Raw genomic sequence first — 14,297 nt, forward strand, 5'->3', positions numbered from 1 at the left:
GGCCTTATGACACTTCACTTGAAATTTTCTATTTAAACCAATCTACTAAATCTCACTTCACACCTCGTTGCCTAGATTACCTGCGTTTTGCCAATTCCAAACTTTTCTGCTAGCTGATGCTGACTTTTACCCACACTTTCATTAATCAGATCAATTTTTCTTTCAAAGACAACTCATTACGTTTTCTACTCATTGTCATACAAGTCAATCTTAAATTTTGCAGCATGACGTAAACCGGATGTCGTGAAAGCTCTTGCGCCCCGTGTTTTGACATGATGGGGTTGGGGCACCTGTATTTTCAAGGTTTAATTACATTAATTTCGGTCCCACCAGTCAAAAATCAATGGCTGTAATATGCAGTATTGAGGTGGTCGCATTATTGAAGGCTGCGACCAATGAAATATATAAGCAAGCAATTGAGACTGAAAAACTGTTCGTAATTGAGGTGATCAGAACATGAGGCTTCGCTGTATCTGCAAATGTTTATTGGCTGAAACTAGAGAAGTAGCAATGTGCAGGGAGGGGGGGGCATCCTGGTCCAGCAGTTCCTGCAACTCTGTCTCAACATCTGCTCCTCAGCATCTTAGCCTTAACCTGTGAATGAATAAACAGTCTTGTTTTTACACAAACCCTGAAGAAAAGGCAGTCTTGGTTGGTCAGTCTTATGAAATGCACTGGAGACTAGTCACTAAACTAGTGCAACAAGGAAACAATTACATACAATACCAATCAAAAAGTTGGGTTACCTACTCATTCATAGGTTGTTAAATGGTCAAAATACAATGTAGAATACTGAAGACAAACTAAGATAATTGTGGTAAGAAAATGAATTTTATATTCTTCAAAGTAGCCACAGTTTACCTTGATGCTTTGCACACTATTGGAATCATCTTAACCAGCTTTATGAGGAACTTTTCCAGCTTTACCTGGAACGCATTTCAATTAAAAGGTGTGCCTAGTCAAGTTAGTGGAATTTCTTGCTTTCTTAAATGTGTTTGATACAGTAAATAGCTCTATTCAACAACTTGTAACCCACATCAAGAACTGCTCTACTTGGTTGAGAGAAACAACAGTCCATCATTAAGTGTATTTTAAGACAAGCCATTGAATTTCAAGGTGCCTAAACTTTTGACTGGTACTGCATGTAATTAAGCCAAGCAGTGACATACATACAAAGCTGCCATCTTGGAGTGAATGTTCATTTCCTCTTGTTTTTCGACCAGAGTCCTCTTGAAATTCTCCCCTCAAGCTGCAAGAGAAACAGCATTTAACATGAAAGTTACATTCAGCCCTGGACCACTCAATCCTGCCCTCCTACTGAAGGTTACTGATCATTTTCCAAATACCCTTTCTGTTGTCTTTGCAAGTACAGGCAGCACACCAGAGCATTTGGCTTGCCTTACCTCGACTGGGTCTTCACTCTTCAAGAGAATGTCTGGATCCAGCTTCCATTATGCTGTGTTTAAAAGGAGAACAAGCACTAAATCAACTTTTAAGCCAGCACTGGTGAATCTAAACCAACTCCGTTTGTGCTCAACCTGACTCAGAACTTCATAAGTAAATCACAGCATTCAGAAACACAGACCAAAAGTGGAAGCTCATCATTGTATACTAGGAAGGCACAAAGGCAAACCTACACTAAAGTGCAGCACTTCAAAATACAATGACTCACGTGTATACAGGATGCCTAGTAGTCCAACTTGAAGGTGGAAGGCTTGCACCAGTAATCCATATAGGTCAGGATTATGCCACCAATATGGAGTTTCTTTAAACCAGAGCACAGGAGCATGTTCAAAGTCACCTGAAAGGGGGAGGAAAAAGCTTCAAGTTTAGTGCATTTCATTCTTTGCATAAAAGGTTGCATTTAAGATTTGTCATTTATCAAAATCTTAATTAAATCATACCCAGAACTTTGATAAAAGCACTGCAAGACAGCAGTCTTCATTACACAGTGCACAAAACCCTTACAAATCATATGCTTCAACTATTCATTCGAAACAAGATTGAGGTTTAAAACTTATTTTTGGCATAACACAAGCCATTAAAAACACTGCAAGATTCATTTCACTTTTCCAGCATGTCAGTTGGAAAGACATTTGGATGATCTTGAGAACAAAATGGGAGTCAAGCTCAATGCTCAGTTACACTATGGCAGGGTGCACATGCACACAGACATTAAGGTTGTGTTACTTGATTTGCCAAGTGGCTGGTAGGCTCTTATCAAGACCCATGAAAATGGAAATATTTTGCTGTTGACCATTTTAATAGCTAGGCTTATTCTATAAATGCTTGTTTTTCCAAATCAAACTCACCAATAATTACGTTTAAACTGGGCAAAAGCTCAATCCCTGGTGGTCCCTGAACCCCAGTCTGAGAACCTCTGGTACCGTATTACACACCAATTTAAATGGAACATGCAAACTTTACACTTTTGATGAGTATTGTGTCATCAGTTCTTTGAAGTTTGTCATACATAACATTTTAGGAAGACACTCCATGCTAACAATTGCAGTAGTAATCACTAGAAAACTGCATCAACTTCAAGTTCTCTCCTCAAACTGCAAGTGAAACAGCACTGTTAACATGCAAGTTACATTCAGCCCTGGAGCACTCAAAATCCTGCCCTCCTACTGGTTATGTATTTATATTATTCCTAATACTCTTTTTGCCCTTGCCACTTTAGATTGCTGCTGTAATCAGTCAGATCCCATCTGAGATTAGTAAAGGGGACCATCTAATTAGCCTGCAAGTTAACTGTCCATTGCTAGCAATGGCTACCATTTCATTAGGATGCACAAAACCACCGATGGGCCGCGAGGCCCGCACCAGAGCCATTCACAGCAGCATGAATGGCCCAGCTGAGCCGCCATGGACTGCCTGGGCTCATACCATTTGCCTCTCTTAGCAAAGCACCTTGTACAATAAGGCAAGAAAAATGTGCCCCCATTGTGTTCTCTCCAGACCTCCAAACCTGATACCAAGTGGTACGCAAATGTGCCACAGACCTGATGGGTATGGAAGTTGACCCACAGTGACCACTGACTTGCCAAGTGATGCAATCCATTGGCCATCTGAGTGGGTCTTCTACATGCCACCTGGTAGTGTGCCATTGACCCCTGTTGTGTTCATCTGCCACATTACACCAAAAAGCACCATGCTACCAGCACCTTACTGATGTACCATTTAACCCATAGCTGAAACCCAAGCAGGCGCTACCACTCCAGGTCAGAGCAGATCTGGGAACAATGGTGATTAAGGGGTAACCCCACTCCCCCAAAATACACAAGCCTTCCCAGATCTGAGACTCCCCATCGGTTGCAGTTTAAAAGCATATACACAGCCATGGCCTCACTTTCGTTTATAAATGCCTTGAGACATCAAGAATGGCACAGGAATAGTTAAGCGTTAATAAATCTAATATAGTAATTTTTACAATTAAAAGTGATATATAGGCAGCGGTCTGAGTGAATGACCGTGACATCCATAACGTCACAGCAGGAAGTCTATCGGTCTCATCGCCATTTCCGCTATACTAAAACACAGCTGACTGCAACTCTGAGCCTCCATTTTGAGAATTTTATCACCATGCCATGTAGAAGTGTTGCTGGCCGGTGCAGCAGCAACAACAGAAGGTGGATTTATGTTGCATTCATGGCCCAAGAATGTTCAAACTGCAAAGATTTGAATGTATTTTGCAAGTTCACAGGCACATGGGTGCCTATGGAGTGGTCTCTCCTCTGCTCTATACATTTTACTGAAGACTCATACAAGACCTCTGATCTGTTGGAGTGTTGGCTATAAGCCCGTATTGAAAGATGGTGCAGTTCCAACAATTAAAGAAAAATAAAACAAAGTATATTTAAAGTGAGTTCAGTTGCACCAGTCCTCCCAGAGTGAGCTGAGGGTTGTTGCTAAAACCCCAGACAGAACATATCACTTGGGCAGCAACCTCCCAGCGGTTGTTGCTAAAACCAGTGATGTCCTGTTCCATCCTGGGTTTCAGTAATTGCCCGAGCCAAGCAGTAACAGCAGACTACACAGTATGCAGAGAGAGTGGAGCAGCCATCTAATTTCTAAACTGGATATTGCTGCCATCTCACCCTTACATGGAAGAAGCGAATGAACAGAACCAAGTCAGATTGTTTCAAAGCAATTGGCCACAAGATCAGCCTTCAAGAAGTGAGAACAGACGGGCAAGCTCCAACTCATCTGGATAAAAATAAATAAAAGCCATTGTTTACCTGCATTTAGATTAATATATGTAACTTGTATTGTTTAAGATTATTCACTTTGCTTCAGAATGTGACCGTCAGTTCATCTGATTAGTTAGCCTTTTATCAGTGAAAATGCACGTACATGCAAGCTATAACACCCATCCTGTTTTAATGCGAGTCAACCCACAATCAATGAAGTCAAATCAGTCTAGTTGAGCAAGTCAGTAACAGTATTTCTTACCTTCACCATAAATTTAAATGACTGGTCTATAGCTCTAAAAGGCCTCAGCCTTAAAACCAGTTACCGCTGTGAGGTCATGGACTCAGGGATGGCTAGCTCAGCAAGGCAGCTCTAATTCCAACTTTGCGGTTGATTTTAACTCTCAAATATAGTTAATTTCCATTTATGCAACATACAAGAGTCAAGGATAGAGCTACCATCCACTCAAATTTATTTAAAATATAAAAGCAGATGCGCAGAACCTTTTAAGTCATAACCAGGACTATAACACAGGCAGCATAGCAGCACATTGGCTGCGCCTTACCTCGACTGGGTCTTCACTCTTCAAGAGAATGTCTGGATCCAGCTTCCATTATGCTGTGTTTAAAAGGAGAACAAGCACTAAATCAACTTTTAGGCCAGCACTGGTGAATCTAAACCAACTCCATTTGTGCTCAACCTGACTCAGAACTTCATAAGTAATCACAGCATTCAGAAACACAGACCAAAAGTGGAAGCTCATCATTGTATACTAGGAAAGCACAAAGGCAAACCTACACTAAAGTGCAGCACTTCAAAACACAATCATGACTCACATGTATACAAGATGCCCAGTAGTCCAACTTGAAGGTGGGAGGCTTGCACCAGTAATCCATACAGGTCAGGATTACACCACCAATATAGAGTTTCTTTAAACCAGGGCACAGGAGCATGTTCAAAGTCACCTGAAGGGGGAGGAAAAAAAAGCTACAAGTTTGGTGCATTTCAGTCTTTGCATCAAGTGTTGCATTTAGGATTGTCATTCATCAAAGCTTGTAACTCATACCCAGGACTTTGCTGAAGCACTGTAAGACGGTAGTCTTCATTACACACCATGCACAAAACCCTTCCAATCATGTCTGTGCCAGTCTGCATGTAGTCTGAAGCATCAACATGCTGCAGAGAAAACAAACATTTAAGGTCAGCACATCTTTCAATCACTTGATAGCCAGTGTTGCTTGGTGGTTGACCTGGATAGGCCACAGACTACAGCTTCACAGAAATGTAAAAGAGGATACAAAACAGTTATGGATTTTAACACCAATTCATCAGGAATGCTGGTAATTTACAGATTGGTCACAGACATTTCAGACAGATGGTTCATGTTATAAACATTGCTACAAGTCTACAGGACAATGACCAGGACATCACAAACACTGTCTCCACAGTGACATTACCAGTCAATGGCAGCGTTTCCCACAGACCAGGTAGGAATTTGTGGTGCTCCACTGTGCCGATGAGGGAATCGTGCACAGTGGTGTCATGGCGGTCAGTAGAGTTGGTCATTGGGGTGTATGCAAAGTGTTTACACCGGGCGGTGTTCAAACAGTATTTTTTCTTCAGTGTCACCTGCTGGGACTATTTTAAAGCTACAAGAAGCATTTGAGATTATTCAGTTCAATATAAAAATTCTTTTAAGTTCTTTAAGAGAAGACAGCTAAGCAATTTTTACCAGAACCCTGCCTGGTTTCATTCCTCGACCCAACTTTACATTACAGGGCAGGCCATTAGTTTGCTGGGCTTGATGTTGGTGGAAAACCTGTCTTAAATTTATGAAAATTACTCACCAAAATTGAAGTTAAAGTTTAGTTTTTTTGCCTTTGGTGGCAATCAATCATTCTTTAGTTGACATTCAAGTAATAAATTGCAAGAAACAAGCTGAAGGTTTTTATTTTAAATATTGACCTCACCTCAACCAAAACTAAAATTAAATAAATTAGTATAATGCAACAAAATAACTACTGTATGCATCAAAATTGGTTTATAGGCTGACTCAGGGATGTCCATTTCATGTAAGCCAAGGCAGCCATGATAAAGCTCATCATGAGCACGACGTAGGCTACCTTTTAAAATAAGGGGTTGGAAGGCGAATCGGGAAGGCTGCGTTTTTTTAATTAGCCTAACAGGCCTACTTGCAGTTCGGGTACATGTGCACCGGCAGGCCTGTGTACACGCCTCTCCATGTCTCTCTCCGCCTGTGTGTGGGTGGGTGCGCGCGCGCGAATGAGAAGAGCACCATGAATGAACAGAACGATACACCAATTTTTTTTTTCCAAAATCACGAGTCTGATTGTGTGGCAATAGGAATCCATTGTGTGGTGCTGCGCCACACAATGATCTATGTATGGGAAACCCTGAATGGATATTCAAGTGCCTCTGCCATCAGTCCATGAAACTAACTATTACAGTCAAATGCTGGAAAGAAAAGGACAGGAAGAAAACCAAGACCAGGTGACAGAGTATGAATATCCTGAAGACAGCAAGGTTAAGGAGGTTAAATAGGAACAAGGATGATAAAACCATGAGCTGGTGTGTCCACCTCTCAATTGGGAGATCATGAGTTCTACTCACAGTCGAGTCATACCAAAGACCATCATAAAAATGGCATCTACTGCCATCTGGCAAGAGACACTGCAATACTGATTGCAGGGAGTCAAATCCTCAGTTACCAGAGGACTAGCCCCCCCACTGTAACCCTAGCTGTGTAATAGGCAAGAGGCAGAAGGCTATGGAAACAGGGCAGTGCCACATGGCCTGGGAAGGACCTTGATGATAAAAGTAAGGATGAAGCAGAGGTTTCCATGAAGGTGTTGAAGCCAGTGGAATAAAACTCACTGACAACTCTTATGGAAGGCTCGATGGTACAGTTGACAATGGTTGCCTAGATGATTCAGTAATAGATGCAGCCCATTACATTTAAAAAAAAAAAAAATTAAAAAAAAGTTCCCACCCTCATAGGTGATTGCCAACCTTGTGTCCATGCTGAGATGCCACGTTCCAAACCAGTTAACATTTTTGTACAAATTGGAGACACAACCTGAGGCTAATGGCAAACACTGGATAATTATCAGCCCTATGACTGAACATTTCCTCACAGCGCTTTAACAAATTTCAGCTCTTCAGTTCAAATGAGTAGTGCCAACATGCCTTCTCCAGAATTCAAAATAATTGGCTGTTTCATGAACTCAGACATACAACTAAAATGTCTAACTGTGGCATGTATGCAATAGCAAACACTGTAGAAGTTTGTTTTGGTGGATTATACATTATGACCAAACTATGAGACAACAGCTGAGAAGATGCACCAGTAAGGGATTTTTTTTTCCCTCCCCACAATTTCCATCTAGTGAATGAAACAAGATGACACTACAGCATTTACTTATGAAATAAAGCTATCGCACAGACTGCCAGAATATGGATTTGTGTTTAACCGTACAAAATACATGAAGCTGTTCCATCTGAGAGGCCAGAATTGTAAATTCAGTAAAACACAAGTTAAGAAATCTAAAAACAAGTAAATGTTTGGACTACCCAAGTTCCATTATCTAATAATGAAAAAAACCTAAATGGAGGCAATTTAATGTACTCTAATTTTAAACATTTATTCCAATGAAAACCTGACCGCTGTGAATAAAAGATTCATGTTTTATACTTGTCTTCTGTGAAGCTGTATTTCATCCATATTTTGTAAACAAGCATGCTGCTTTAACCATTTGAAACACCTTCAAATTCGATGTTCTTTCTTTATTTTAATTAACTAAAAGACACGTCTTAAAGTAATGAGTTATTTCTCTTTACTTAGTTGAGTGGTTCTTGACATATGGATTACTACAGTTGTCAAACAGGGCTATTTACTGTATTTTTATTATTTACTCTTTACTGGTCGTGTCAAATGCATTAAGGCAGCAAGAAATTCCATTTTTGACAAGACACACCTATTACAGGGTATCTGCACATTTTTCAAGTACAAATTTAAAGACTTAAGACCTTTTCAAGACCTCTAATGGTGATGATACACGGGGCAACTTTTTGGGCAATGTTGCCGAGCAAAGTTGCTGGCAACGGGCAACTAGGTGAGACACAGGGCAACTTTTCAGGGCAACAACAGTTAGCAACAGCAGTTTACAGTTAGCTAAAAAAAAAAAAAAAAAAAAAAAAAACGATGTCTTAATTTTTGCTGTGACCATTTAATCAAGCTGTCTGTTGTTTTTTAGAGCTTTGGTGAGGTAAATTCCTCCATATAGAATATTAAAATAACAACTTACCGGTGTAAAAACAGATGAGGAGTCTCTCCATCTCTTCACTCCACTGACACTGAGCGGCCGCCATATTTGTTTGAAATTTCTGATCCGAACCTCACCGGAGGTCACATGACTCGATACTCGCGTTCTGATTGGCTTATCTCAAAAAGTTGCCAGAGATTATCAAAACCATTCAGAAAGAAGCAATGTTGCCCAATCTCAATAGAAGAGTCAAAACGCAATTGCCCAGCAACATTGCTCGGCAACATTGCCCAAAAAGTTGCCCCGTGTATCATCACCATAAGGCTACGTTCACACTGCAGGCTGAAGTGACTCAAATCCGATCTTTTCGCCCATATGTGACCTGTATCCGATCTTTTATTGACAATATGAACGACACAGATCCGATTTTTTCAAATCCGACCCAGGCCGTTTGGATATGTGGTGCTAATTCCGATTCCTATCCGCTCTTTTCATATGCGACTTCAGTCTGAACCGCCAGGTCGCATTCATCCGACTTACACGTCATCAACAAGCCACAAACGTCACTATTCTGCGCTGAAGTAGGCGGCGGGTCTCTCAAAAAAGTTACAACAACATGGCGCATAATCACGGGCGCAGATAGAGGGGGGACGAGTCATATTTAAATTCACCTCGTTCGGTCCCCCCCACTTATAGGGAGGAAAAAACGTCTATGCTGTCTCTTTGCATAAGGCAAACCTCACGGAAAAATCAAAAGACTAATTACCATTCGGTTTATTGAGGTGCACAGCAGTGTATACATATAGTTGCAACAACTCACATAAAACAAAACAAAGACTGATATTCGGTTGGTTGAGCTGCGCAGACTGCACAGGTTGCGAGCTCGAGCTTGGTTGCTATGGTTACTAACAACAAGTTTGACAGGCATATCGGGGTTGGTTTGCTGGCAGCTTTGTCCCCCCCAGTTCAAAAAAACGTATCTGCGCCCCTGCGCATGACATCAATGCGAGGGACGCTTCGGGCTGTGAAGGTTCTGAATCTTCTCAATGGAAGGACGCAGAGGTTAGGGAGCTGATTTCCATTTGGGGGGATGCAGCTATTCAAGCTAGATTGGATGGGTCATACCGCAACCGGGCGGTTTTACTTCCGTAAACACTGGCCATGTTCACTGCGTGTGACGTCGTCATATCCTGCAGTGCGCATGCGGAACACTTTTAGGTCGCTTTTCGTTCATACTGAGGATCACATACAAGTCGCATATATTTGTTAATGTGAACGACCTCACAAAAAAATCGGATTTCACAAAAAAATCGGAATTGAGCATTAAGCCTTGCAGTGTGAACGTAGCGTAAATGGAAAAATTAAGACTGTTCCATGGCAAAGAAAATGATAAATGTGACAACTTAATTTTTATCCTATAGTTTTTTTACTAACTTTAAGAAGAATGCACACAATTGGTGAACAGGGTGCATCAATGGCAACTGTTAGACATGCAAACAGCTGAAGCAAAGTCATGCGTTTACCAAAATGTAATTTAATCATTAGTAATTACAATCTACTAAATTATACTAATGAATAAGCAGTGATTATTAAAATACTATAAAATTGAGTTATAAGATTATTTAAAAAGTAGTAATTAGTAGTAAGGATACAATTATTCATTGATTATAATTTGTTTAATAGTGAACATTGATTAACAATTGAACTGATAATATTAACAACTAGTATTGTTTATTAGTAGTAGTAGTTTTATATCAATGTTCGCCATTTTAAAAAATTATCTATAATCCATGAGTACTTGTTTGTATTCTACCAATTACTACGTTTTAATAATTTGTAATAATTTTTAACAACAATTATATAACATTTAATAATCCCTAGTACTTATGAATCACTAATTCATAAATAGTAATGATTAATCATCAATATTATTACTATCAATTATTAGTGGTTGTTAATATTCTTATTATATTAAAAACACTGTTGTAGACAATAAGTAATAAACTTTTTGTACAAATTATTTATATTGTACTATATTTAGAATTGTATTTTCTGGAGTTATTTTTAAATGAGTTTTGAAATAAAGGTTGGTTATATATTTATATTAAACTTTATTGTACTATGTTAATTACGTAAAAAAATGCTAATCACTATTAGTAGTATTTCCTATAAGCCCCATTTTCCACCTGACTCTTGCGCGCATGCGCGAACCCCCCCCCCCCCCCCCCGCGTTTCACTCCGGAGCGCTTGACCTCTAACACACGCGCGCGCCCCGTGTCCGTTTAAAGCCGGTTTCCCAGTGGGCGTGTCCCCAGCGCTGCGCTACCGGCTTTAAACACATTTGTGCGATCCAGCGCTTTTTATCGCAAACGATTCTTCTTATTTTGGGGGTATTTGTCATCCCACAACCACTTGTCGTTAAACAGACATCTTCCCATAATTATCATAACGCTTTCTAGCGCCCGCATAAGCTACCTGCGCATCTCACACTCAGTTCAATACAACAGGCTCATGAAATGCATCCCTCCTGCCTTTTTATTAATGGCCAAAAACTCAAAACAATTCACTTCTGCCCCTAGCCTTCCTAGTGCCTTAAGAGTAGGTGAGGACGACTTCATAAACAAATATATACCTAACCAAGTAATCCGAGGATTGTTCACTTCTTATCTCTTTCCTTATCACCAATATAAAAACTTTAATCCTAAAAATATTGATTCACACACCATCAAAAAACTACGCACTCTCACTTTAAACCTACCTATCCCTCCCAAGACAAAGGAACTCCACTTTAAAATATTTAATGACATATCCCTCAGGGGAGCTTATTAACTACAGATTTAATATAGAGCTGAAGAATTGCATATTTTGTTGTGAAAATGTTGAAACTACAGATCATTTATTTTTCTTATGTTTATACAGTAACACCTTTTGGGACGATGTATGTGACTGGCTCTGTGAAAACATTCCTACCGTTCCTTTTTTAAACTTGAATCTACTCAAATATGGGTGTATACACAAAGACAAAAACAGAGCTTTTAATAAATGTGGTGACGTGTTTAGGAAAACATTATATTCACAAATGCAAATGCATAAAGACAATCCCCATTTTCCCTTCCTTTAAAAACGAGTTATGTTTGTACAGTAAATCCGTCAGATATTTAAAAGCTAAGAGGAGTAACGAACTTGTATCAATAATAGACAGCTTCAATTTGTTATAATGTACCCCCCCCCATTACTTTCGAGTGTCTTTTTCCTTTCTTTCTTTTTATCATTTTATTTATTTTTCCTCTTATGTTTTATAATTTCTTGATGTGTACCATGTGTGCTATGTTCCTACAAGGTTCTGTAAAAAAGACATATTTGCCTTAATGCTCTGTAAACCTTTGAAACTTCCAATAAAAAAAAAAAAAAAAATCTCGCACTCAGTTCTTGATCTACGGAATGCACAGAACCAATGCTGCCCCCAAAAGGTGCGCTGGTCACTTTTAAAGTTACGGTTAAAAAAAATACCCCAAACCGGATGGAGACATTTCACTCGTTCGGTCCAATATTAAATGTAATACCTCCCTTTCGAAAATTCCAGTCATTCCAAACAATTTAAGACGTTTTTAGGCCTTGAAAACTGAAAGTTGTATTTAAGACTTAAGGACCCGCGGGAATCCTGTGTTAACCGAGAAGCATTCCAGGTGACTACCTCCTGAAGCTGCTTCAGATAATGCCAGTAATGTGCACAGCGGTTATCAGGGTAAATACTGACAACTTTGAAGAATCTAAAAGATGAAACATGCTGTTTAACACTTGTTTACCATACAATTCCATATGTTATTTCATAGTTTTGATGAGTTCAGTATTGTTCTACAATGTAGGAAAAGAAAAAAAAACATCGAATTTGAAGGTGTTTCCAAACTTTTGCCTGGTACTTATATAATATAATCAGCCACGCTACAGCAGGGTGCACGTGCGCAGACCAAAAGGTTGTGTGTTCGAAACGAGTATTCATAAACCATTTATTCACCATGCAGCTGTGAGGATCTTATCTATGAAAATACAAGCTCTTTACTGTTGAAAACAAAGGATCATAATAGTTCGGTTTATTATACTACACACGTGTGCGTTTCCAATTCAAACTCACCCCAACATTTAAAAGTGCCGCAAAGTCCCCATTTATAACGAGAAACAATCTAAAATATCTTCCATGTAGAAATAACTTTTCTTACCATGTTTTAAAACAGCTGCAACCTCTCATATAGCCCACCACAATAAGAACGCAGGACAGAAAGACCAACCAAAGCCCTTGCAGGAGTTTATATACCAAAAAAACGTCACTTCCGCTCACTGCTGCTTTGCTGAGGAAATCTTCTTCTTCTTCTGTCAGGTTTTATGGCAGTTTACAAGCAAAGTGTATTACCGCCATCTACTGGACTGAGGTGCAATCAAATGGATGTCATTTCAAAGAAAAATTGAATAAAAAGGAAAAATAACAAACTAAATCTCATCCCATCTCATCATCTCTAGCTGCTTTATCCTGTTCTACAGGGTCGCAGGCAAGCTGGAGCCTATCCCAGCTGACTACGGGTGAAAGGCGGGGTACACCCTGGACAAGTCGCCAGGTCATCACAGGGCTGACACATACCGTAGACACAGACAACCATTCACACTCACATTCACACCTACGGTCAATTAGAGTCATCAGTTAACCTAACCTGCATGTCTTTGGACTGTGGGGGAAACCGGAGCACCCGGAGGAAACCCACGCGGACACGGGGAGAACATGCAAACTCCGCACAGAAAGGCCCTCGCCAGCCACGGGGCTCGAACCCAGACCTTCTTGCTGTGAGGCGACAGCGCTAACCACTACACCACCGTGCCGCCCCACAGTCATACATGCAAATGTGAAATGAAAAATTTTATATAATGTTTAAAACATATTTCAAATATTATATGCACCTATTTTACATATTGACCAACTATATCTGGAAAAAAAAAGTATAATTTTAAAATAATAGTAGGTACAAAAGGATTCATTCATTTACAAGCAGTGAGGGTTCAAAGCTATGAAAATAGTGCAGGTTACTTCCTACAGATACCAGGGTACTGGACTGACAAAGGGGACAAACTCACAGACATGTAGGACCTCGTGCCCACAAATGAGTTGGCCATGGAGTCGATAAGCTGTCCGCTCACGCCAAAGTCACACAGCTTGATCTCTCCACGTGAGTTCACCAGGATGTTAGAAGGCTTCACATCTGCAAGAGAAGAACTAGAACTTGTATCATGATGAAATAGTCTGGATGGAATGGAAAGATCTTAGTAAGAGAGAGTGAGTTTGTTCACCTCTGTGCATGATCTTGTGCTTCTCTCTTAAATAAGACAGCCCTTTAATCACCTGAGAAAGGTAGGATATGACACATTAAAGACAAGCAAAGACTAAGGGGAAAAAAAAGCAACCTTGACACATCACCACAAATAAAGTCTGATGTAGGGTATCACTTAAAAGGAATCCATCCATCCATTATCCATAACTGCTTATCCTGTGCAGGGTTACGGGCAAGCTGGAGCCTATCCCAGCTGACTACGGGCGAAAGGCGGGGTACACCCTGGACAAGTCGCCAGGTCATCACAGGGCTGACACACAGACAACCATTCACACTCACATTCACACCTATGGTCAATTTAGAGTCACCAGTTAACCTAACCTGCATGTCTTTGGACTGTGGGGGAAACCGGAGCACCCAGAGGAAACCCACGTGGACACGGGGAGAACATGCAAACTCCACACAGAAAGGCCCTCACCTGCCACGGGGCTCGAACCCGGACCCT

General features: G+C 40.3%; 1 long non-coding RNA gene and 2 other non-coding genes across 4 annotated transcripts; all 3 read right to left on the minus strand.

The window, feature by feature from the left end:
* Positions 1-468: 468 nt before the first annotated feature.
* On the minus strand, positions 469-12,772 carry LOC132887479 (uncharacterized). 2 transcript variants are annotated; one of them, XR_009654830.1, is made up of 8 exons: positions 12,695-12,772; positions 5,261-5,370; positions 5,031-5,159; positions 4,760-4,812; positions 1,673-1,801; positions 1,404-1,456; positions 1,174-1,249; positions 469-594 (listed from the first exon to the last, which is right to left on the minus strand). It is a non-coding gene; the product is annotated as an uncharacterized LOC132887479 (long non-coding RNA). The 2 variants fall into 2 exon arrangements; XR_009654829.1 differs by having other exon boundaries at positions 1,170-1,249.
* LOC132888492 (small nucleolar RNA SNORD18) lies at positions 1,540-1,610 on the minus strand. Its single transcript, XR_009654928.1, has one exon. It is a non-coding gene; the product is annotated as a small nucleolar RNA SNORD18 (small nucleolar RNA).
* LOC132888493 (small nucleolar RNA SNORD18) lies at positions 4,896-4,965 on the minus strand. The gene has a single exon (XR_009654929.1). It is a non-coding gene; the product is annotated as a small nucleolar RNA SNORD18 (small nucleolar RNA).
* Positions 12,773-14,297: the final 1,525 nt, after the last annotated feature.

This window comes from Neoarius graeffei, chromosome 6 (genome assembly GCF_027579695.1).
Source record: "Neoarius graeffei isolate fNeoGra1 chromosome 6, fNeoGra1.pri, whole genome shotgun sequence".
NCBI classification, from domain to species: domain Eukaryota; kingdom Metazoa; phylum Chordata; class Actinopteri; order Siluriformes; family Ariidae; genus Neoarius; species Neoarius graeffei.